Source organism: Pongo pygmaeus, chromosome 18 (genome assembly GCF_028885625.2).
Source record: "Pongo pygmaeus isolate AG05252 chromosome 18, NHGRI_mPonPyg2-v2.0_pri, whole genome shotgun sequence".
In the NCBI taxonomy this organism is placed as follows: Eukaryota; Metazoa; Chordata; class Mammalia; order Primates; family Hominidae; genus Pongo; species Pongo pygmaeus.
In genome coordinates, this window is record NC_072391.2 from 14,616,785 (window position 1) to 14,643,945 (window position 27,161).

At 39.0% G+C, this 27,161-nt stretch overlaps 1 protein-coding gene across 11 annotated transcripts in view; it reads right to left on the reverse strand.

Moving 5' to 3' along the window:
* MRTFB (myocardin related transcription factor B) overlaps positions 1–27,161 on the reverse strand; it is a 195,808-nt gene that overhangs the window by 129,938 nt on the left and 38,709 nt on the right. The window contains exon 3 of one of the 11 annotated variants that reach the window (XM_063654689.1): positions 4,174–4,210. The exons of the other annotated variants lie outside the window; for them this stretch is intronic. The gene's annotated coding sequence lies outside the window, so the exon portion shown is untranslated. The remainder of the gene's footprint in view (positions 1–4,173; positions 4,211–27,161) is intronic. 11 annotated transcript variants of the gene reach the window in all.

The following is a 27,161-nucleotide window of genomic DNA, read 5'->3' on the forward strand; positions in this document are numbered from 1 at the left end:
CATAATTTAGTTACAAAAGTAAAACAATCACTTAGCTTTCACTGGACAAATTGTGATAAAATATTAATTTGTCTAGAACTGACAGCATGAATGAAGAAAGTTACTATCTTACAAATCCCAATAATGTAACTGCAGTTCAAAATGAAACAAAGCCAACATTTATCCAGCATTAAGTAAAAGTACAGCATAATACTGTAAGATCAACCTGGGATACAACTTCTCTCAAAAAACAAACCAGTTCATTGTGAGATACTATGCCAGAGGTAGCGGAAAAAAATACAGGGGGGAAAAAAAACCCAAGAGGCATTACACTTTCATTTTTCATCTATTCATTCACTAATTTTTTTGAATGGAGTCAAGATAGAACCAATAACAATTATCTTATATTTTAAAATATACTGGGCTACTGGGATAAGGTAGTCCCCAAATCAGTGCTAATATGTGTTCACAAGTGCTTCTCAACTCTCCTCACAATATGATAATAATTTGGGGAGGTTTAAAAAAAAATCCCTGATGGGTAGGGGTTGTTGGTGGGGAATCTCCAGATTCTGCTACAATTGGTTTGGGACAGAGTGATCCGACTGTGTACCAAGCATTGAGAATCAATGGTCTAGCTGAACCTCTCGTCTTACACAGAGGATAAATCATTTGCCCAATGAGTGGGAAGAGAGGTCAAAGGCAATTATTAATACACATGTGAAAAGTAGTAGAACATAAGTAGGATAAGTAGGTACAAAGTGCTATTTAGGAACTTTTTTTTTTGAGACAGAGTCTCGCTCTGTCACCCAGGCTGGAGTGCAGTGGCACAGTCTTGGCTCACTGCAGCCTCCACCTCCCAGGTTCAAGTGATTCTAGTGCCTCAGCCTCCCAAGTAGTTGGGATTACAGGCACCACAACTGCGCCCGGCTAATTTCTGTATTTTTAGTAGAGACAGGGATCTCACCATGTTGGCCAGGCTTGTCTCGAACTCCTGACCTCAAGTGATCCACCCACTTCGGCCTCCCAAAGTGCTGGAATTATAGGCATGAGCCACCGTGCCTGGCCTCTATTTAGGAACCTAAAGAATTAAATGTCTAATTGTATTGGGGTAAGTTAGGGAAGTCTTCAAGGATGAGTAGGAGTTCACCAGACACAGAGTTTTTCTCATCAGTAAAAGGAAAGCAGCATAAACAGAGATCACCTAACAGCAAAAAGCTGGATGGGGCCAGTGTAGAGGACATGACACAGAGTGGTAGAAGATAAGGCTGGTGCAGTAAAGCACAATTGTAAAGGAATGTGGACTCTAAAAACCAGTGATATGATTGATTTTGTATTTTAAAAAGATAATTCTGACAGAGATCAGTTACTGATAAAGTCTCATGCTGAAATGCTGAGGAACGAAGACAGTGGAAATGAAGAAACAGGAATAAATTCAAATATAGTCATGCTTAATGACAGGGATACCCTCTGAGAAATGCTTTGTTAGATGATTTCGTTTTGTGCACACCACAGTGTGCACTTACACAACCCTAGATGGTACAGCCTACTACACTCCTAGGCTGCAGGGCATAGCCTATGGCTCCCAGGCTACAAAAACCTGTACAGCATGTTACTGTGCTGAATGCTGCACCTGTTACAGGTGACTGTAACACAATGGTAAGTATGTGTGTCTCTAGACATAGAAAAGGTACAGGAAAAATAAAGCATTATAATTGTATGGGACCAATGTTATGTGGTGCATGATTGTACTATTGAAAAGACAAAATGTCAAGGCTTGAGGATGGCCCATTTGCAAGGTAAAGATTAAAGAGTTGAGGATGGCTGAGGTTTCCAGATTTGGGCAGTTGGAAAGGCTGGTGGTATCATTAACACCAAGGCAGGTGTAAGTAGTGAGGGGCTACTCACAAAGAGTGTTCAATTGGAGAAACTACAGGTCTCCAAGGCCAGAACGCTGAAAAAAGGGTATGGCTGGAGAGAGAGCCATTTGACTTCAGGCAAATCATTTCTCTCTTAGAGACCTAGTTTCCTAATTTAAAAAAATGGAAATGACAACTGAAAAGAAGAGATGGGAAGAATATTTACTCAGCTTGACACTAAATCTAATCTAGACTTTCCTTAATTTTGCCTTAATGACCCCTCTCTGGGTATCAACATTCCCATTTTATAGATGAGAAAGCCAAGGCTTGGAAAGATTAAACAAACTTAAGACACTAACATCAAAGCCATGTTTCCAACTTCAGAGCTCATATTCCTGCCCTGATAACATGGTATGTATGTGCCAAAATGCAAATAAATTGGGGCAAAGAATTGGGAGAGAGAGATGTTGGGGAGTGGGGTGGAGGGAGATGGGAAAGAGGGACATGAGGTTGTGAAAAAAATCCATTTGTACAAATCCTTAAGATGTGTACTGAAGGCCTACATTATTAGGCACTGTGCTGGGCACTGGGCTTCCAATGATGAACCAGTCATGATCCCTGCTCTCAAAGGGGGCAAGACCTAGTCAAACAGGCAGTTACCACACTTTAGTGCTTAACAGGAGCTTCATGGCCGATGAAGGAAACGCTCTCCTCTTGTTCCATTTTGCAAAACGCTGAAAGCATGACTGGAATTAAACTTCAGAGAGGAAGAAAATGAAATCTACGGTAGTAGATGCACTACGTATAAACAGGACATCTTTTTGATGCTAGGTTATAATTCTTTCGAATAAACAACTTCTAAGCAGAGTTTTTATTTGTAGCTGTTGGATTTTTATGCGTAGCCATTAAGTATACAGAAAAAAATATACTATAAAAATAGCAAATACTGACAATACACTGTATAGAAAAAGTTATATAACATTCCTGTGCTGGAAGTGGCTATTATAGTTCTAAGAATGCCAACGTGAGAGTTCATTTAACTTGTTCACTAGAGGAATAACTTTCAAATGAACACAACATAGAGCAAACTGCACACTAACCCTCCAACATGATACATTCTTAGTAAGTACTATAACACTTAAACACCATTTTTTGAAATATTCATTATAATCCGTCTATAAAAATTTGAACTAGCAAAAGTTTCAAACACATGTAGCTTTTAAATTACTACATAAAAAGACAAGGAATTAGAAAATGTTATTTGTTCTCCAAGTAAAATGGCCAAAACCCAAGTCTTTTCAGTTTGAACAACTATGTTTTTAAGTGTATTCATAATGAATGAATTTCAGAGAATAAGAATTGATTAGAGGATTAATTTTAAGCAAGGATGATTTCCATATTTGGCAATTATTGCGTTAAAAACAAACTGTAATTTTGTTGAATTATAATTAGCATGACTTAAATGCTAAGAAGTAAATGTTTATAAACAGAGTAAACAAATATTTTATTTAACAGATAAAAAATATATTGTACTCCTATTTCCAAGTTCTCTAAGGCAAGGAGAAAAAGCAGAAGGGAAGAGGACAAAGGGAAGAGATGAAAGAAAGAAAGGGAAAGAGAAAGGGAATCTAAAAAAAGGGAAGACTTTGTTTTCCAGTGTTTAACTTTTGCTATTAGGAATCAATGGAATTTATGTTTAAAATACATGAAAAAAATGAAGTTTGATTTACTTGTCTAAGACATTATGACTAAGTGCAGGACCATGAGTCCCCTAATTTGTAATTCTGTTCTTTGGCACTTAATTAGCCAGAGTCAGAAATCCTGATGAGTCATGCCAGTTGGTTGGTAAACTGAAAAACTAAGTTTAAAGAGGAGTCATTAAAAATGATACACACAAATCTGAAAACATTTTTCTTGAATTAGAGTGCATAAACATCAGTTCATTTGCCAGCCTTCTGATACAGGGTCAAGGCTATCTCTTGTCTCTTTACAGATGTGCTGGTCTTCTAGCACAAGCCACCACTGTCTATGACTTCGAGTTTTTGCTTCTTTAAAGTAGAGAAAAAATTGAAAAGACTCTGAGTACAGAATGCATCTATATTTTACAATTTTAACCCAATATTTTTAGTTTCTCACCCATACCTGATATATTGTAGTATTATTTAAGCAACATATCTTTGTTTCTAAACATCTAAATTTTTTTGCATTCATATTTTGTCAGTTTACATAATATTTAGTTAAATTACTACGACTGGCATAAACAGATTTAGGAACAAACACAGCTGACTTTTGGTTAGGACACAACTCAATTAGTCAGAACAGAACTACATCACCAGACCTTAGTGCACCTCCTGGCCATAACCACTCAGCATGTCCTGAAACAAAGGGAATGGAGAGAGTTGGTAATCCAGAAAGCTGGTCAAGAGGCAGATGGCTAAGAGAGCTTCTGCCACGAAGCATTTAAAAAAATACGTTAATTCCAGGGGCAGCTCAAATCAGAAACCTGGGTCTTTTTAAGTTTTCTGGAGTCTGTTAATACAAATTACAACTAAGATATTATTTCATTACTGTTTAACTTCTTCTAAAATGTGTTAATATTGTACTCTTGAGACAACAGCTCAGAGTACATACCAAATAAAAGTTAATCTTCAGAGTTTCACAAAAGCACTTTATCAGGTAGTAGAAATATAAGTTTCTAACACTATTAGTTAAATATGAGATCATCTATTCTAATTTTATCAAAGTCCTTCAAAATACTTTCGGGTTCTTAACCATCTTAAAGTGTAAAATTTGGTTGTCTTTTAATATATTCAGAAGGTGTGTAACCATCACTATCCAAATCCAGAACATTCTCATCACATCTAAAAAAAAAAAAAATCCTGTACCCATCAGCACAGCAGTCATTTCTTAATCTCTCCCTCAGCCCCTGGCAACCACTAATCTACTTTCTGTCTCTATGGATTTGTCTGTCCCAGACATTTCACATAAATAGAATCATAGAATATGTGGCCTTTTGTGTGTATTTTCTTTCATTTAACATAATATTTTCAAGATTCCTCTATATTGTCCAAGTATCAATATTTTACTCCTTTTTATGGTTGAGTAACATTTCATTGCATGAATTTACCACCTTTTGTTTACCCATTCATCAGATGATAGACTTTGGATTGTTTCCACCTTCTGGCTACTACGAATGTTGCTATGAAATGAGTACACACGTTTTTGTGTGTATATATTTTTTCCATTCTCTTGGGTATACACATAAGAGTGGAATTGCTGGGTCATAGGGTAAGTCTATGTGTAACCATTTGAGAGAATGCCCAACTGCTGTCCACAGTGACTATACCATTTTACATTCCCACCAGCAAAAGTTGGGGTTCCAACTTCTCCACATTCTTTTTTTAAAAAAAAATTATAGCTATCCTTGTGAATGTAAAGTGGTAACTCATTGTGGTTTTGATTTGCATTTCCCTAATGACTAATGATGTTGAATTTATTTTCATGTCTTATTGGCCATTTATATATCTTATTTACAGAAATACCCATTTTTATATAGGGTGATTGTGTTTTCATTGTTGAGTTAGAACAGTTTTTTCTTTCATTATATGTAAGTCTAATGGATACTAGATCCTTATAGATTTGCAAATATTTTCTCCCATTCTGTGGGTTGACTTTTCATTTCTTGATAATGTGCTTTGACAGACAAAAAAAATTTAATTTCGATTAAGTCAAATTTTTCTATTTTTTTCTTTGGTTGCTTGTACTTTTGATGTCATACCTAAGAAACCATCACCAAATGCACATCCATGAACTTTTGCATCTACTCACAATTCTGGTCATGCTATCCTAAATTAGCTAAAAAAAAAAAAAAAACAGTTTACATTCTCTTAAGTATGAGATTGTGATTGCCTCACCCACTGATGAGGCTCTTACTAATTTGGTTTGAATTTATATTAGATGAATTTTGAAATCCTTTTCCACAACAGAGACAGTATAGTATAAGGTATCAGTTCAGAGTTCATGTTTTGGAGTTAGATATGGGGACAAAACCCAGTACTATCACTAATAAATTATATGAACTTGAGCAATGTATAACCTCAATAAAGCTTAATTCCCCATATATAAGCTTGGATCATAGCACATGATATGGTTTGGCTGTGTCCCCACCCAAATCTCACCTTGAATTGTAGTTCCCATAATCCCCACGTGTCACGGGAGGGACCCAGTGGAAGGTAACCAAATCATGGGGGCAGTTATCCCCATGCTGCCGTTCTTGTGATAGTTAGTGACTTCTCATGAGATCTGATAATTTTATAAGGTGTTTTTCCCTCTTTGCTCATTGTTCTCTCTCCTGCTGTTCCGTGAAGAAGGATGTGTTTGCTTCCCCTTCCGCCATGATTGTATAAGTTTCCTGAGGCCTCCCCAGCGCCATGCTCTTTCCTTTATAAATCACCCAGTCTTGGGTATGTCTTTATTAGCAGCATGAGAATGAACTAATACAGTGCCTAACTCATGGATTATTATAAAGATTAAATGTACACATACAAGTAGCTACTATTACAGTGGTTTCACCAATCAAAATGAATTTTCACGTATACAGTATTGGCAAAATTCTGAAAGTTTAATAACATACACCACTGGCAAGTCTGGGCTATAACTCACATATTAGAGGAATATAAATTTTCTTTTTATGGAGAAAAATTTGCCAACATCTATTAAAATTACAAACGCATTAATCCTTTGACCCAGGAATTGATTTTCTAGGAATTTATATATTCAAAATGAAACTGCAGGTAGCAAATCTTCTTCCCAAGGGTAGTGTAAAATAGGACAAAATTGTCAAAAACAACGGTTTCAGAACTTTAGAAATTGACAAAAGGCATAAAACAAATGAGAAGTGTTTATTTTAGACAAAACTACTGACCCCTTAGTAAGAACAAAGGATTCTGTGGCGTTTTGCAAATCAATTATTTGATAAGGACTTGTATCCAGAATATAAAGAAAAAAAGATAAAAACCCCAATTTAAAAATGGGTAAAGGATTTGAATAAACATTTCATTAGGCCAGATGCGGTGGCTCACACCAGTAATCCCAGCACCTTGGGAGGCCGAGGTGGGCAGATCACTGGAGGCCAGCAGTGCAAGACCAGCCTAGTGAACATAGCAAAATCCCGTCTCTACTAAAAATACAAAAAAATTAGCTGGGCATGGTGGTGTGAGCCTGTGTTCCCAGCTACTCAGGAGGCTGAGGCAGGAGAATCGCTTGAACACAGGAGGAGGAGGTTGCAGTGAGCCGAGATCACACCACTGCACTTCAGCCCGGGCAACAGAGCGAAACTCCATCTCAAAAAACAAAAACCGTTTCACTAAAGAAGACATATGCATGACTAATGAGCACATGAATAAATGTTCAACATAATCAGTTATTAGGGAAATGCAATTAAAACCTACTGGTGGGTGTGAGATACTAAAAAGAGAGACAAAAGCAAGTGTTGGCAAAGATGTGGAGAAATAGGAACCCTAGCACAGCACTGGTGAGGATGTAAAACACTACTTTGGAAAACAGGCTGGCATTTCCTTAAAATGTTAAACATAATTTTACCATATGATCCAGCAATCCCACTCCTACGTATCTACCAAAGAGAAATAAAAACATATGTCCATCCGAAAATTTGCAGGCAAATGTTCATGGCAGCATTATTCAAAAGAGCCAAAACTTCAAATGTCCATCAACTAGTGAATGGATAAACAAAATGTGGTATACCCTAATGAAATAATATTCAGCAACAAAATGGAAAGAAATAATGATACAACATGGATGAAATTTTAAGACTCAAAAGTGATGACTGTACAACTCTAAATTTACCAAAAAAAATCAAATTTTATACTTTAAATAAGCGAATCTTATGGTATGTAAATGACACCTCAGTAAGGCTGCTTTACAAAAAGATATTTTGTATCTGTGTGCAAATGTTCCTAACAGCTATATTCATAATTGTCCCAAACTGGAAACAACCCAAATGACCTAAATGGATTGGAATAAACAACTATGGCACACGCATCCAATGGAATACTACTGAGTAATAAGAGGAATGAACCACTGATAGGTGAAACAACATGCCTGAATCTCAAACGCATTATGCTAAGTGAAAGAAGTTGTACTGAAAGGGCTTCAATACTTGGATATGCTGGGAAAGCCAAAGCTACAGGGATAGAGAACACAGTAGTGGCTGCCAGGAATGGGGCTGATAACAAGGGGATTTTTGGGTGATGGAACTGTTCTATATCTTGGTTGTGGTGGTTACATGTCTTTGTGTGTTTGTCAAAACCTAGAACTTATGCCAAAAATAGTGAATTTTATGATACACAAATTACAAATAATTAAAACAATGATATTGTACAAGATTATTGCAATACGGTTTTTAATAGCAAATGACTAGAAGTAACTCTAGTCATGATCAATAGGAGATGGGTTAAATTGTTGTACATTCATACAATATAATACTATGCAGTTATAAGCAAGAATGAGGAAGCTCTCTCCAGGTGATACTGATATGGAACGATATCTAAGATCTGTCGCTAATGAAAGCAGGGGGTTAACTTGGTCAGGTCTGCCTGTCCTGCTTGCTTTTGGTCACTTGCTTTTTGTTGCTGTTGCTGTTGTTTTCTTTTTTCTAAGAAGCTGAAGGCCGCAGTAGGTGAAGGCATTACTGCTAAACACTGAAACTTCACTGGCTATGTTAAAGATAACATCATAGGTCATCAAAGTAACGGTCATTTCAGTTGTTTTCCAGGAATTTGGGCCAGTTCCTGCCCAGTTCCAACTGGTCGAGACCACCAACCCTTCAACTGGGCCTGTGTTAAGAACCTAAGAGGTGACCTTTTGAGGTCAGAGAGGCCAAAAACTCCACTCTCAGATCACGCTAATGCCATTTTTGGCACATACGTCCTATGAAATGGCATGAAACCCAACTACGCTTGCACAGAATGAACCTCTTACTTCATTTTTCCCCATGCCTTAGACCACCTCACTTCCTCAACCATAAACATCCCTAAGCCTTATCTTCAGGGAGGTGGTTTTCAGAGCTGTTCTCCTGTCTCCTTGCTCGGCAGCCTTGAGAATAAATCTTTTCTCTTTTGCAAAACCCAAGTCACAGTAATAAACTTACTGCATGCAGACAGAATGGACCTGGACCTGGCCAGTAACACCAGTGAATCAGAAAAGGGGAAAAGAAGAATACATATATATATACACTTTTGCTATAAATGACACCCTGGAGAAAGAGGAAAGGAGTAGAGTGGTTCTCAGCTGTGTGTGAACAGGAGTGGGACGGTGCAATGGAGTGGTCACTGGCCAAGGCTAGAGTGGATTTTCGTCTTATCTTTTTTTTTTTTTTGAGACGGAGTCTCGCTCTGTCCCCCAGGCTGGAGTGCAGTGGCGTGATTTCGGCTCACTGCAACCTCTGCTCCCGGGTTCACACCATTCTCCTGCTTCAGCCTCCTGAGTAGCTAGGACTACAGGCACCTGCCACCACGCCTGGCTGATTTTTTTTGTATTTTTAGTAGAGACGGGGTTTCACCATGTTAGCCAGGATGGTCTCGATCTCCTGACCTCGTGATCCGCCCGCCTCTGGTGTAAGACAAAGGTACTTACCGCACCCGGCCCTTAGTCTTGTTATCTTTGAATGTGTGAATGTGTTGTTTATGCTTAAAAAGCAAACAATTTAAGGCTGAAAATCTTTTTGAATATTGTTCCATTTTGTAATACCTTCACTCCATTTTGTGTCATCTGAAATTTGTTTGCCTTTTGCATATTCATCTTAGTAATTGATTAAAATACTGAACTGAACAGAACTAAAGCAATCCTTGCACAAACTAATAAAAATCTTTAATAAATGGATGTTAATCCATTATTCTGCACCATCCCAGCTTCACAAATTACAAAAATCATGACTATGGGCAAGTTAGTTAACCCCCTAAGCCTCTTTGAAACATGAGTATAAATAATATATCCCTTGCAGAGTGCAAATTAAGTGAGATACTATATGTCAGGTGTTTGGAATTACACTTGGCTGTGAGAAACCATTAAAAAATTGCTCATTGGCTTCATTTTTAGCTATGGTTGTTTCCTGGATGAAGTATTCACTTAACTATCATAGTATTTAGCCCCTGTTTCAGGAGAGACCTCATCAAATTAAAACTGTGATGGTTAAAGTTTCCTCCTCTGTTGTCAGACTGCTTGGGTTCAAATTCCAGCTGTGAAATTTTCTAGCTGGTGGGCAACTTACTTAAACTTTCAAAGCCACAGCATCTTTAGTTAAAGCTGGGGGTGACAAACGTACTTACTTCACAGGATTGATGGGAGAATTGAAGAGATAATAGATGTGAGGCGCACAACAGAGCTATGAATAAATCAGTAAATGTCAATAATGTCAGCAATTAGTGTTATTATTCTGTCAACCACATTCTTGGTTTCCCGCATCGATTATGTGAAATAATATAAAAAGTATAACATTATTATTTTTAAAAAATTTAACCCCCTTTCTAGCTTGTCTTGACTTTCTAATTAAACTTCAAACTTCCAAATAAAAAAAGTTTATTTCTACCAACTGTTCTGACACACACAGAAAAATATTCCGATGAATAAATGATAATAGGGTTTTAAAGTTTCCCTAGCCCAGGCATAATATAGGTTAGCTCTTAAAGTAACAGAGGTTGAAATATTTATATTTTGCATTGTTATATCCACTATTTGGGATTTAACAGACATTTGGATTCCTAGGTATCTGGCAACATAACATGGCTATACATATAAACCAAGGTTTTTTTAAAAAGAAAAAAAAACCCCTCTGGCTTTTAGAGAGCGGGTATTGTTTCTAAAGTTACTTCTTGAAACTAGGTACCCAAACTAATCTTAGTGAATTAAGAATTTCCTAAGGCTTTATTTTCTAAAGTTCAATTAGTAAAATAAATTTCTCCATGTACTTTTTATTCCTTACTACATGATCTCTTTAGCTTTTCCTTAAGAGTAGCCAGAGAAGTTAAGAAGTTTGAGTTTAGTCCTTGAAAGTAATTATTCAGGGTTACAATTTCTGTGCTGGAAATGACTAAACTAAGGAAAGGGAGGGCAGCTCAGGTTTCTGTGTTCCGCAAACTCTTTGTTTTTCAAGCGGCATTATTTTAATTATTTCCTATAAATACATCGCCGTCCTTAAGAGAAATATTTTTCAGATAAAGATGAAAAATGTTAACCATCACTTGAAAAATCACTTGGAAATGACCTCAGCATATTATAAACCTCAGACAGACGTAAAGTACAAAAACCCATTTGCCAAATAAGAAAAGCAACTACTGCCAACAATTTCATGAAACAAGTTATTCCAAAAAGAAAAAGATTTAGAAGGTTTTGTCAGGTGAGTGGAAACAATATGTTTAAAAAATTTCTGGGAGATACTGTAAAAAACTACCAACTGGAAAAACAGAGGTGCTTGCTAGAGAAGAGTCTGCTCACCCTCACCCATCCCTACTGCTAGGCGCAGCACCTCTGAGGGTTCCCCTCCAAGCTGCCCACTCCAGCTGACATAACCACAATCTGTTTGCCAGGCTAGATTGCCATTAAACCGAATTCAGATTTTCTCTAAATCTAAGATGGGACCTCAAGCCCACAGTATTTACCCCCAGGAATTTTGCCCATGAAACAGAAATGGCCTTGCTGGAGGGGCTGGCAGCAGGTGTGCCTAGTGCTGCCTTTGCACACACCCTTGCCGAGGTGGCCTCAAGAAAGGCAGAGGCAGTTGCAGCCAGCCCACCTCTCTGAGAGAGACAACAGTGGGCATTCATTCATGTTAATGTAACATTCCAGTCTCTTTCTCTTTAGCACACCGGACAGCAAGCAATCAGAACCATTATTACTGCACTAGTGAAAGACAATATGCCAACCTTAACCTGTAGGCTGCAGCCAAGGATTCCAGTGGGGTCCTTACTTGAAGTTCTAAGGGAATTCTACTAGGTATCAAAGTACAAAAGAAAACTCAGATTTCACTTTTGAACAGTTCAACCCTATACACCAGCAAGGTATGCAGAAAACACAAAGGAAAATATATAACAGGAAATAGTGTAGTGGTTAAAAAATATTTTAATAGGGAAAAAAAACTGAAAACAACCTACTGCCCATCAGTAGAGTTAATACATGTTAATACGCATTCCTTCTGAAACTGTTCCAAACAACAGAAAAAGAGAGAATCCTTCCTAACTCATTTTATGAGGCCAGCATCATCCTGATACCAAAACCTGGCAGAGACACAACAAAAAAAGAAAATTTGTGGCCAATATCCCTGATGAACATCGATGCAAAAGTCCTCAATAAAATACTGGCAAACCGAATCCAGCAGCACATCAAAAAGCTCATCCACCACGAGTCGGCTTCACCCCTGGGATGCAAGGCTGGTTCAACATACGCAAATCAATAAACGTAATCCATCATATAAACAGAACTAATGACAAAAACCACATGATTATCCCAATAGATGCAGAAAATGCCTTTGACAAAATTCAACAGCCCTTCATGCTAAAAACTCTCAATAAACTAGGTATTGATGGACCGTATCTCAAAATAGTAAGAGCTACTTATGACAAATCCATAGCCAATATCATACCGAATGGGCAAAAACTGGAAGCATTCCCTTTGAAAACCAGAACAAGACAAGGATGCCCTCTCTCACCACTCCTATTCAACACAGTATTGGAAGTTCTGGCCACAGCAATCAGGCAAGAGAAAGAAATAAAGGGTATTCGAATAGGAAAAGAGGAAGTCAAGTTGTCTCTGTTTGCAGATAACATGATTATATATTTAGAAAACCCCATCATCTCAGCCCAAAATCTCCTTAAGCTGATAAGCAACTTCAGCAAAGTCTCAGGACACAAAATCAATGTGCAAAAATCACAAGTATTCTTATACACCAATAACAGACAGCCAAATCATGAGTGAACTATTCACAATTGCTACTGAAAGAATAAAATACCTAGGAATACAACTTACAAGGGATGTGAAGGACCTCTTCAAGGAGAACTACAAACCACTGCTCAAGGAAATAAGAGAGGACAAAAACAAATGGAAAAACATTCCATGCTCATGGATAGGAAGAATCAATATCGTGAAAATGGCCATACTGCCCTAAGTAATTTATAGATTCAATGCTATCCCCATCAAGATACCACTGACTTTCTTCACAGAATTGGAAAAAACTACTTTAAACTTCATATGGAACCCAAAAAGAGCCCTCAGAGCCAAGACAATCCTAAGCAAAAAGAACAAAGCTGGAGGCATCACACTACCTGACTTTAAACTATATGACAGGGCTAGTAACCAAAACAGCATGGTACTAGTACCAAAACAGACATATAGACCAATGGAACAGAACAGAGGCCTCAGAAATAAGACCATACATCAACAACCATCTGATCTTTGACAAACCTATACAAACAAGAAATGGGGAAAGGATTCCCTATTTAATAAATGGTGTTGGGAAAACTGGCTAGCCATATGCAGAAAACTGAAACTGGACCCCTTCCTTACACCTTATACGAAAATTAACTCAAGATAGATTAAAGACTTAAATGTAAGACCTAAAACCATAAAAACTGTAGAAGAAAACCTAGGCAATACCATTCAGGACATAGGCATGGGCAAAGACTTCATGTCTAAAACACCAAAAGCAATGGCAACAAAAGCCAAAATTGACAAATGGCATCTAATTAAACTAAAGAGCTTGTGAACAGCAAAAAAAACTATCAACAGAGTGAACAGGCAACCTACAGAATGGGAGAAAATTTTTGCAATCTATCCATCTGACAAAGGGCTAATATCCAGAATCTACAAAGAACTTAAATTTACAAGAAAAAAAAAACAAACAACCCCATCAAAAAGAGAGCAAAGGGTGTGAACAGACACTTCTCAAAAGAAGATATTTATGCAGCCAACAAACATTATGAAATAATGCTCATCATCACTGGTCATTAGAGAAATGCAAATCAAAACCACAATGAGATACCATCTCACGCCAGTAAGAATGGTGATCATCAAAAAGTCAGGAAACAACAGATACTGGAGAGGATGTGGAGAAATAGGAATGTTTTTTTTACACTGTTGGTGGGAGTGTAAATTAGTTCAACCATTGTGGAAGACAGTGTGGTGATTCCTCAAGGATCTAGAACTAGAAATACAATTAGACCCAGCAATCCCATTACTGTGTATATACCCAAAGGATTATAAATCATTCTACTATAAAGACACATGCACACATATGTTTACTGTGGCACTATTCACAACAGCAAAGACTTGAAACCAACCCAAATGTCCATCAATGATAGAGTGGATAAAGAAAATAAATGTGGCATATATACACACCATGGAATACTATGCAGCCATAAAAAAGGATGAGTTCATGTCCTTTGCAGGGACATGGATGAAGCTGGACACCATCACTCTCAGCAAACTAATATAAGAACAGAAAACCAAACACCGCATGTTCTCACTCATAAGTGGGAGCTGAATAATAAGAACACATGGACACAGGGAGGGGAACATCACACACCGGGGCCTGTTGCAGGGTGGGGGGCTAGGGGAGGGATAGCATTAGGAGAAATACCTAAGGTAGGTGACCGGTTGATGGGTGCGGCAAACCACCATGGCACATGTATACCCATGTAACAAAACTGCACATTCTACACATGTACCCCAGAACTTAAAGTATAATTTTAAAAAATGTTGGTACATTAATTCCACTGAAATTACGCTATTATTGAAAAAAATAAAACAGATCTATATGTACTGAAAGGGGAAAATGTCCATGATACATAATTAAATAGAAAAAGTTAACTGCTATGTGTATATATATAACACTTACATAGAAAGAACAAGAGAAAGAATGGGGAAGGCAGGGAGAGTGGAGGCAGGCTGGCAGGCTGCATGCCAAAGAAACAGAGAGAGAAGGTGAGAAAAAAGGGACAGAGCAGAGGTCAAAGAGAGAAGAAAGTCAGGAGGCTGGTAGAGAGTGACAGAGAATGTACACACCCAACTGGCTATCTCTGAGTGTACCATACAGTAGCTACTCACCACATGTGTCTACTTAAATATAAATCAATTACAATTAAATTAAAATAAAAAACTCAGTTCTACAATTGCACCTGTCACATTTTAAGGGCTTGATGGCCACATATGGTTAATGGTTACTATACTGATGGTACAGAATAGAACATTTCCATCACTGCAGAAAACTCTATGGGCGAGTGCTATTCTATATCCTTTGGTATTGTGTCAAATTTTTATAATGAGCATGTGCTACCTTTACAGTCTGCAAAGAGAATAAAGACATTTCCAATTTGAAAAAAAACAAAAAACAAAAACGCTTTCAGGGCTTTTCCCCTCATTCTGCATCTCTTTTAATACTTCCTTTTCAAACACCACAGAAGCACTAGAGTTTGCATAAGGGCTTAACAATCTAAGTAGTAGTCAATTTTCTCTAAGTTATTTAATTTTTACTAACTCAATTCTACTTAATAAGAGTTCAAATGTTACCAAAATAAGGAATACAACAACATACATTTGGAGCATCGTGACATCGCTCTTGTTGTTTAAAACAGCAAAAAGGTCATGTTACTCATTCTCAGCAGAAGCAGAAGTGGTTGACAGAAACCCCTTACAGTTCAGACAAACATTTTAAATGGAAGCTTTTCTTCAAAAGAATAATGGCACTTAAAAATAGCATTCATTTTTTTTTCTGATTCAATTCAGTACAAAGTAGAAAGGGGAAAAAATAAGCCTAAAGCTCAATGTAAAAAAAAAAAAAAAGCCATATTAACTGAAAAAGAAAATAACAATGCTAAGAACCAGCTTTCAAATGAAGACTATAACACCAAAGCAAAGAGCACTCATAATAACCAGTTTTAAAGACTTTCTGATGTAAGAGAAATTTGAGGTGAGATTTTAAGAGAGCAACAGTTTAAAGAAGAGTTAATCAAAAAGACTTCTGGAAAAAATATATTATACATATATATGAGTTTATGGGGAATGCACAAATAACTTCTTGAGACCCTTAATCTCCTTTGAAAAAAACCACTCATTGCTGCTGAAAGATTATAGCCCAGGCCCTACTTCTATATCTACCAGCACCCAGTGACCCATGGTCCCACAGACAGACCTTACCTGTGTCCTCAAAGTTCTCCTCAAAGCCCTCCACAAAATCAAGTCCACCTACTTTCCTAGCACAGCCACTCACTATTCTATCCCCCACACACTAAGTTCCAATCATAACCATCCACTCAAGGTTCTTAACAGGGCCTTGCATAATGTATCAATATATAAAGCCACAGTGATTAAGACAGTGTAGAAGTGACACAAGCATATATTATTTTAAAAGAACGTATTATAAGCCGATGAAGCCGCCCATGTATACTAAGGAAACTGAATACATGATAAGGTGGCAGCACAAATCAGTGGGGAAAAAGATAGACTATGCAATCAGTCACACTGGCTTGTGCAACCAGTTTACTCACGTGGAAAATTTTCTCTATCTTATATGCACACACAGAAATAAATTGCACATGGATTAGACCTACACTGAAAAAACAGAACAAACTTTTAGAAGGAAACATGGTAGGATCTCTTTATGACCCCAAAGTACTTAGAGAACGGAAGGATTAAACATGATGTAAAAAGCACCAACCATAAATGAACAGACTGACAAGTATGACTTGATTATAATGTGAAACTGGCACCCAACAAAGCATACCACAAAGTGGAAAGATAAGCCACGATGGAGAACATATGTGAACTATGGAAAACAGGAAATGCAAAATATCAACAAAAGGTTAATCTGAAATATATAAGGATGTAAACATACATAAGAAAAAAAACATACAAAAGAACAACTGACGAGCCCCAAAAGTGGAAACGGAAACAGCCAAATAAACATAAGAAGTGATGCCCAAATTCACTAGAAATGAAGGAAATGTACTATTTCACATTGGCAAAAATTTGAAAGTCTGACAGTACCAAGTCTTGGCAAGAATATGAAGCAACAGAAAGTCTGAGACAGTGCTGTCAGGAGCTGAAACCTCAAAGCTGCTCTGGAGAATGATCTGGCAATGTCCAGTGAAGCTGAGGAAATGTAGGACCCTATACGTCAGCTGTTCCACCTGCAGGTGCTGTAAAATTCAGTTTAGCCTAAAGCTGCTATGCGAAGCCATTATTTTAGACTAAACTCCTACACTAAGCCCCAACAGACCAAACCAACCAAAATACAATCACTTATACTAAATATGATATAATCAAACTAAAACTTAAAAAAAAAAGTTTAAAATAGACCAGATTTTGTTTTTCTCCTATAAACAAAAAATTCCAACAAAAAAAGGTTCCTTCTACTCTAACCCTTACAAAAAAATTATCTGAAGTCCTTGTTCCCACCTTGCAAAGTCCACTGGTCTACTATTTCCTAGTAAAATTTAAAACCAAAGTGACATTAATGCCTAAAGTTTTGGTCAATCTCTCAAAAGTGAAATTTTGAAGACTGATCAAAAGGGAAAAACTATTGAATTAAATTTAGTCTAAACCTGCCTCCTTATATATTTTAAATTCAGCTTAAAGGTTTCTCCATACATAAGAAACTATAACCTAACTAAATACGTAAACAAACTATAACCTACTCTTGTGCCAATCACCTAGTTTCGGCCAATCAGAGGCAGCCAACTGTCAAACTATATTCAAATAAGACCAACACTGAACTATAACCAATCCGACTGTTTCTGTACCTCACTTCCATTTTCTGTATGGCACTTTTCTTTTTCTGTCCATAAATCTTCAACCACATGACTATACTAATCCTAGCTTCTCTAATCCTGGTCTAGTTTTGGGGCTGCCCGATTCACAAACTGTTCTTCATTCAATTAAACTCTATTATATTTAATTTGTCTAAGGTTTTTCTTTTAACAGTACAAACCCTAGAAAAGCTGTCAAACATGCACGAGACACATACCACAATGTTGAAAATAACCAAAACCTCTCATTGACAGAAGAATGGATAAACTGTAGTGTAGTCCTAAAATATCATACAACAAAACTGAAAGAATTACTGCTATACACATCTACATGGCTAAATCTCACACGAAAGGCTAAACGAAAAAAGCAAGCCACAGAAATATATACACAGTATGATACCATACTATGCAAAGTTCAAAATCTTCAAACCAAATATAGTTTTAATATACAAACAATATATAGTTTTTATATATGTGTGTGTGTATATATATATATATGTAAATACTTACACTATATATATATATATATCAATAGTGTGTACAGGCATGCACCACTACACCCGGCTAATTTTTGTATTTTTTGTAGAGATGGGGTTTGGCCATGTTGCCCAGACTGGTCTTGAACTCTTGAGCTCAAACAATCCACCCAACTCAGTCTCCCCAAAGTGCTGGGATTACAGGCATTAAGCCACCACGCCAGGCCTCCCCATCTTTCCTACATGGGAGAGACAAACACACACTTCGGGATGATGGTTATTCTGCAGAAAGAAGATGGGGAGGCTTGGCACAGTGGCTTAACGCCTGTAATTCCAGCACTTTGGGAGGCCGAGGCGGGCAGATCGCTTGAGTTCAGGAGTTCAAGATCAGACTGGGCAACATAGCAAAACCCCATCTCTATAAAAAATATACAAAAACTAGCTGGGCGTGGTGGCGTGTGCCTGTAGTCCCAGCTACTCAGGAGACTGAGGTGGCAGGATCACTTGAGACTGGGAGGTGGAGGGTGCAGTGAGTCGAGATCACGCTGCTGCACTCCAGCCTGGGTAATGGAATGAGACCCTGTCTCACAAAAAAAAAAAAAAAAAAAAAAAAAAAAAAGAAGATGAGGAAATGGCATTTGGGAGAGGCACACAGGGGAGCATCAACTCTATGTGCAATGTTCTATTTTATTTTATATCATTTTTTCTTTTAATGTAAATCAAAGCTAGCAAAATGTTAAGATTTGACTAAGCTAGATGGAGGTTATATTATTCTCTATGTTTTTCTGTATTCATGAAATACTTCAAAGCATGAAGTAACATATTTTTAAAGAAAGAGAAAAAGGGGGAAGAGGCTGAAATTTACCAAAATGGTTGTCTCTTTATATTAAACCTATGAATGGCTTTTCTTTTCTCCTTTCTAGTGTTCCTGATTTTCTAACTTTTTTTTTCCCTATAAAGTCATCCCAGGTACTTCTAGTCCAGATTATTCTCCATCTCACTCCCAAAACCAACCGTGCACTTTCCTGTCCCTTTGGTACAGAACTGAGCACTGCAGTTGGCACCATCTCCTCCACTGGAATCCAAGTTCTAGGAGGGACAGCCACAAGCATTCTTATTTGTCTATAAATTATGTTTTAAATGCCTACAATGTGCCAGTTATTGTGCCAGGAGCTGGAGAAACATAAACAAACACAACAGACATTGTCCCTTTCTCCATTGAACTTAGTCTCAAGGAATAGAAACATTTAAGTAAAACACAGAAAAAACTATAGAATTAAAACTGTGAAAAATGCTGTGAAGGAAAAGAATAGATGCTATGGGACCATATATTAGGAAGGCCTGATCAAGACTGGATAGGAGGAGGAGGAATGTGCCAGGAAAGGAAGGGTGTAAGGGTCTTCTGGACAGAGAGGCAAAACCCACCAGTGTCTTTCTCACTGGGCTGGGAGCACCTCGACGGCAAGGCCTGCTTGTGATTCCTATCTGTGCTCATTATTTGTACAGTGGTTTAACAAATGCTTCCTGGTTGATTCTAAGGCAGCCTCCAGCAGATCAGGAGATTCTGTGGCCTGTAACTCTAAGGCAGGAAATTATTCTTTGGGGGATGGCCCAAAGGCAAAAGGAGTAGTTATTCAAAGAGAAGAACAGAGTCTGATCCCCTTGTGTACGGTACCTCAATCCCTTGAAAATCATTTGCTATATATTCTCACATGCCACGTCCCAAGAGAGCTGAGCTAGACTCTTCATGTGTCTTTCCATCCCTTTCCTTGCCAAGTACCCTCCTTCCCACCTTATTAATTTAATTCAATATGTTTAAGGTAACCCATGTGTGCCAAGGTAGGAATACGAAGATGCCCTTAAACATAGCCCCTTTCTCAAAGAGTCTTCCTTCTAGACCGGTAGATCTCAACCAGGGGTGACTGTGCTTCCCCACCCCTGAGGATGTTTGACAATGTCTGGAGACATTTTTGGTTGTCACAATGGGAAGGAGGGTTACTGGCATCTAGTGGGTAGAGACCAGGGATGCTGCTAAAGATCTTACAATGGTGCTTACGATGACCACCGCTGCCCCACCGCCCCCCACCAACAAAGAATTACCCAGTTCCAAATGTCAATAGTGCCAAGGTGGAGAAATCTGGTATGCATTATTTAGAACCATGTCTAGAAGCTGACTGCTAAAGCAAGGCAAATGTCAGAGGCCAAGTGTGAGATGCAAAGCAGGTCAAGTGTCAGAGGCTTAGGAGGGTGTTAAACACCAGGTCATGAAATAAGCATATAAAAAAAAGTTAATCGTCCTAAGGTTGAGATGCTTGCTCCAGAGAATTAGTAACATAATTATATCACAATGCAACAGGAGCATAAGACACTGCCCAAACACAACGGTAGGGTACTTAATCTAGAACTAGGAGGGGAAAGTTTTCCTTGGAAGTGAAATCTAATCCAAGACCTGAAAAACAGATGAGTTAGAAAAGGGACGTGAGGATGGAGGGAGGATAAAGAAGCTATTTCAGACAGAAGGTACAGTCAATAGGCAAGCAGGACTATGGAACAGAAGAAATATGTTTGCAAGAAAAAAAAAAATGAGGAGTGGCTACTGAAGGGCAGGAGAGGTAAAATGGGCCCAGATCATAATGAGTTTTGTATGATGGGTTAAGAAATGTGTGCCCCATCTGTAGAGCAGTAAGAAGCCAATGAAAGGATTTACAAAGAAGAGCAATATGAACCAAACTTGTTTTAGGCCAATTACTCTGGAGAATGGATTGCTAAGGAACAAGAGGCAAGGAGATGGAGTGGGAGGAGGCCCCTGTGATCCAGGTGACAATCATGGCTTGTCCTAATGGTGGCCCAGAGCATGGAGGGGAGGGCAAGCACTCAAGGGAGGCTCAGACAGTAGAATCATCACACCAAAATGTGCACCTATTACAGTTCTCTGCAAGTAACTCCAAAGATCCAAAAGTCTAAAACCAGGAGTTTTTTCATAATTCACCTGTGGCCCAACCTGACCAGAATTATATGCAGCAAAATCAGAATCTGAGCTGATTTGAGGCTATTTGTAGTGCATTTCTATTTAGTGTGACTATTTCAAGGCATAAATATTAATGTTTGATTATGGGGTACTGCCTCAAACTTCACTGGGTGGTACATGTCATCTTTTTAAAATTCAAAAAAACCTGTATTTAAAATGCAGCTGGGCCGCAGAGTTTAAGAAAAGGTGTTGAGGACCTGTACAAGGCGCTGAATAAACTTTTATCAAACTACATTAATTGGGGCAAATTAGGTTACTGAATGATTACTTGTTCAAAATATTTATCTGTCACTATGCTTACTTACAGTATGAAACATCCAGATAACACATGATTATTTTTTGGAACTCTACCTTAAAAACCCAGAAATTTGGCAATGTGATCATAGCAGACTTGAAGTAGTAGGATTTGGGGAAATAACTAAAAAAACATATATTTCACAAAAATCTACTTATTTAGTTGATAATTCCTCCTCCTGACATTGCTGCTCAGAAGAAAGAGTAGCTACAATGTGTAGCAAGAACAAGATCCTCCCCTCAGTAACGTAATTCCAAGTAGTGTCAGCGTGGTGCTGAAAAGGACTTGAGGTCATCCTCCCAATAACTGTTAGCACTGGACTTTTCCCAGTAGAGGAGACCCGATCCTTTCTACACTTGTGTCAAGTGCTGCAAATACTTATATTAAGTGGTCACTAGCCATGGCTGTGGTGACAAGGAGGAAGAACCTAGGACTCAATCTCATTCATTCATCCTTTCATTCAAAAAATATCTACGAAGAGCTTTCTGTGTGCCAGGCACTATTTATTGTAGGTGCTGAAAATACAGTGATTAACAAGACAGACAAGGTAGCCAGATAGCCCCTTGGAAGTTATGGATTTGGACAGGAAGCATATAATTACAGTAAGGTGTAACAATATTATGATGGGAAAGCACAGTGACGACAATACACAGCAGCAGGGACCCAATGCACTAGAAAGGAATCTACAAAGACGTCCCTGAAAATGCAACATTTAAACTGAGACCTACAGGATAATTAGAAATTACAGGTCCAAAAAAACTACAGAGAGGAAGAAACTGAACTGAAGCAAACCAGAAAATAGGATAAAATAATGGTTGAAATTGAGGGTGGGAGGCAAAACTCAGAGCCAGCACAAGCATGGCGGAATGCAGTCTCAAGTGCAGGCAGGAAAGGAGCTTTTACCCAGAAGAAATCCTATTTGAAATTAGATTACTCTTTCTGATGTTCTGGAAGGTAGCTGGAACCTAAAAATAGAATAAATGTGGGAATTGAGATTGAAAATACATACTTAAAAGTTTTTTGCTTATTTGGGCTAGAAGAAAATAATCTTTCCATGTCTTAAAACATACCTAAAATGTTCTTCAAATGGGTAAAATGAATAGTTCTATACTGAAACATTTAGAACATTTACAATGAGTCCAAATAATAAATTAGGTCATCAGCAATATGCTGCCAACTTTGTAAAGCACTATGGTCTGGCAGGGCATTTTAAAATAATAAATTTACCAGAAGCATAATTGAGATATTCAGATATCAATTGGGAAGACATTGGCAACATTAAAGTTTCCAACCACAAATATATCAGTATAAATCATACTCTGTATTTTGAACCTATTACAGTTCGAAAAGCAAATACTAGTACTTGACCCTAAAGATCCAAAGGAACTGGCAATCCATAGCAACTATTTTTACTGACAGGCTCTTGGTATCCCATGTCAGAGTAACAGACTTTTAAAAACTAGCATTGACACATTAGCAATTTTTTTTATTCTAAAAAAAATTCAAGAGACCTATGAAACCAGAAGAGTTTACATTTAACTAAATGTACCTGGAAAATTTAAGGAAACAAAACAAGCTTGATGTAGGGAGAGGGCAACACCTCATAACTGCTACTTTCTTTGTGGAAATGCTTTTTTTAAACTAACCCCCTTCTCTAATTTTTGTTAGAGTTCTCTATTGATCACCCAGCCCCTCCTAAATTCCTTAATGATTATGGGCCTGACTGGTAGTTTTTCTCTCCATGTCATCTCCTGCCATCGTGCTAGGAGCTGGAATTCCTTCTAACTATCCAATGTCCCAGTAATTCAACTTCCTCAACAACAGGAACCATCCCATTCTCTCCACTTCAACCTCCCACAATAACAATCACATCCTACACCCACTTTAGATCCTGAATTCTGAAACGACCTACTGCGAATAAATCATTTCCTCCTTCTTTAGTCCTCCTGTATCTGTTCACTGATCCATTCGTTCATTCATTCCACATTCAACTCATATTTATAAACGTCTCCTATTTGGCAATTTCTCTGCTAGGTGTAGGGAAAAAGCAATTAAAAAAATAAAAACATAGGCTGGGTGTGGTGGCTCATGCCTGTAATCCCAGCACTCTGGAAGGCCAAGGTGGGTGGATCACCTGAGGTCAGGAGTTTGAGACCAGCCTGGCCATCCTGGTGAAACCCCATCTCTACTAAAACAAAAATTAGCTGGGTGTGGTGGCAGGCACCTGTATCCCAGCTACTGGGGAGGTTGAGGTGGGAGAATGGCTTGAACCTGGGAGGCGGTGGTTGCAGTGAGCCAAGATCACGCCATTGCACTCCAGCCCAGGCAACAAGAGTGAAACTCTGTCTCAAAATAAATAAATAAATAAAAATTAAAAAATAAAGACATAATAACCTAGACAGAAATTTCTTCCCTCGTGGAATATACCAATAAGTAAATAAGTAAAATATATACTGTCAAATCGTGGTAAGTGCTGAAGAACAAACTAAGGCAGGAAAAGGGGTTGTAAGTGCTCGGCAGGAAGAGTGCCATTTCAGATAGGGTGTCCAGAGAAGCCCTGACACTTCTGTCCATGGAGACACTGGAACACAGACCAGAAGGAGGTGAGGGAGTAAGCTATAAAGATACCTAGAGAACAGTGTTGGATGGCAATAGCAAGTGCAAATGGCCCCCAAGGCAAAAATATTCCTGGTGTGCTCAACACACCAAGCAGGCCAGTGCCTGGAGCAGAAACAGCAAACTCAGCTAGGGGTCAGGTCACACAGGCCTGGACAGATAGAAATGAAAACATCAGACTTCTACGTGAAGAACAGACTGTGGTGGAATAAGAGAAGAAGCAGGGAAACCTAGCTGTCACCTGGAAGACACTGCTTCCTTTGCAGCCGTTTTAAGTGGTGGTGATTTTTGCCTCTCACAATCCTCCTGCTTTACTAGGCTTGGAGGCGAGCCAGCTCATCACTGTTGTTTCCAAACCACTCTTCCTGCCAGCTCTCTGGAGCCCTCAGCTTTGAATTTCCTACCTTTGAACCCCGTCATCCACTCTTCCTCAGCCACTTACCTCATGATCATTCCCTAAACCAGGAACACTCCGTTATCTCCCCAGTTTCACGCACTTACCTCCGACCACTGCCTCCTAGCTATCTTTCAAATTCTGGATCCAACAATCCGTTAACCCCACCGGGGTCTCCACATCACTGATCCTACCACCTTTTTCCTTTCCTACCTCCCTTGATATGGGCTCTTGCTCTTTCTGCTTCAGGGTCACTCATTTAAACCCCATTGTTTCTTCATACCTGTTCAGCAGAGCTTCAGCACTGATTAAATCCCACTCTGCCCCTACTCCACACTGCCCTTGAACAGTGAAGAACTGATGGGGTGGGAGGACACAAATCAGTGAAGCAATGCCTTGAGAGGTCAGAGGGGATGGTACCCAGTAAGAAGGAGCACCCTGGATGGGAGCTCAGAGCGCCCAGACACCGTTTGGCGGGACAGCTGAGCACAAGCACACACCCAGGTGGGTGGGGCAGTGGAGCCCGCAGATGTTCTCTTCTCATTGCTTCTGCGTTGTCAGCATTTGGAAGCAAAGCCATCAAGTGAGGGTGACAGGAGGAAAGAGGCGCCAGAGGACCGAGAAAAAGGGGGAACCAGGGAGTGAACGATGAATGGACACAACACCTCTCTGAGGCTTCAGCACCTCCCTCTTCCAGGTTAGTCAGCCCCTCCCTCTTGTTTGCCTCTTCATCTAGTTTAGAAGCTGGCAGGGGGTGGTAGAGGGGATAGAGCCACTTCAGCAATACCAATACCCAACTCTCGGTTTGCCCATGCAGGTCCTTGAAGTCAAGCACCACTGAGCACATCCAGAAAACTGAAATGAGTCCACCAAATTCACGTTAAGTAACTTCAACTGGATTCTCAATGTTTCTGAAGTCCTTTATTCACCTCTAGTGAATGTTCACCTCAATGTCCACAGCAAGTGGGGATTTTCTACTTCCTTCAGGACCCAGCATCACCCCCTCATCACTGAGCAGATGAGCTTGGCTTTTGTTTTATTAAGGGCAAAGGCCACTTGATGTGAGCAAGCTTCTTAAAACTTCCTTCTCTCTGACTCAAAATCTCTGCATGTTTAACATCTACTTTTCTTTCCCTGCTGCCTCCCAAATGTTATTTTCTTCTTTCTAGAGTTAACCCCACCTCTCCCTCTACCACCTGTACCTCCAATCTGCAGAACTTTATTCAGTTATCCTATCTCTTTTTACCTCTCAATTTCTTAAATTTATAGGCTAAGGTATTTAGGGGAAAGAAACAAAGGAAGTTACAGAAGTAGGAAAAAACATGGAATGCTCATATAAACAGCAAAAAATTGGTATTGCTACACTGCAGGGTGTTTTAGAAAGAGAAAACAAAGTTAGATGGATAGGGTGGGATCAGATTACAGAGGATCTTAAAAACCACAGAGCAGGTTGATGATTTCTGAGCAAGAAAATGCTCATGATGGAAGTAGTGTTTAAGGGAGATAAGATTCAGAGCATGGGATGGGACGGGACAGGATGGGAAAGGAGGGATTCACGCTGGGAAAAGGGGCAAGTATGGGGCCTTGGGGTAGAGAAAGGGTGGAAGGCAAGAGGGTGATGTAGTCATCCTGACAAATATAACCAAAGCCTGGTCTCACGTGGAGCAGCGAGGAGGAGAAAGGAAAAAAACAAGACATTTCCTAGAGAAAAAATGGACAGAACCTGGTGACTGATGGCATGCTGTGGATGAGTTTCAGGCCAAAATTCCAGGAGAGGGTGGTGTGGCTGCTGCAAAATGGAAGGCATGGCACTGTACTGGTAGAGAGCCTGGAATCACAGCTCTCTGAAAGGGGCCAGGACCTCTGAGGTTATGGGATTCAGCTCCCCCAGTTTATAAATGAGGAAGTGGAGGCCCAAAGACATAAAGAGATTTGTCTAATGTCACAAAACTAGTTGCTGACAAAGCTGGCACTAGAACCCTACCTCCCTGACTGCCTTCAGAGCTCCTTCACTACTCTACTGCCTCTTATAGGATCCATTCTCAGTTTCCTATTTGCCCACCCTGACCCAAGGCCTAAACTTGCACTGACAAAAACTCTACCAGGGAACCAGCCGTTTGGTTTTGGCCTCTGCACATATCTGGTCCAGGAGGATTAGCTCTCAGCCACCAGGGCTTCAAGGCTGTTGGTCTGGCTTTACCCCAGGACCTTCCTGAAGATAAGCTTGCCTTGCCCCTTCATAGGGAGCCCAGCTCAGACTTTGAGACTTCTCCAGACACTGTTTTGATGTTTCTAGTAAGTCCGTATTTCAAGGTAGTAGAGTAAATAAGACACAAGCTCTACTCTAAGGATCATTAAAATGATTTTGAGATTAAAGGGCAAACCATATTGACCCCTATGGTTTCCTTCTTCCTCTCCTTTTCTGACTCAGGAACAGAATTTAAGATGCTGTTTGGCTCATTTGTGATGAAAATCTTGAGCCATGTATATGGTTCCCTGGCAAACACTGGAATTTGTATTTGATATTCTTTATACCGTCAGCTCATAGTACTCTACTGATAACAAAAAGTACTCTATAATTTTTAGCAGGGCCTCTACATTTCTTTACAGGCAATATCCATGAATAAAACAGGAGTTTCTAGATAATTTCCTACTGACTTCAGAACTTTGAAAGAAGTTTACAAAAACTTAGCTTCCACGGTTCT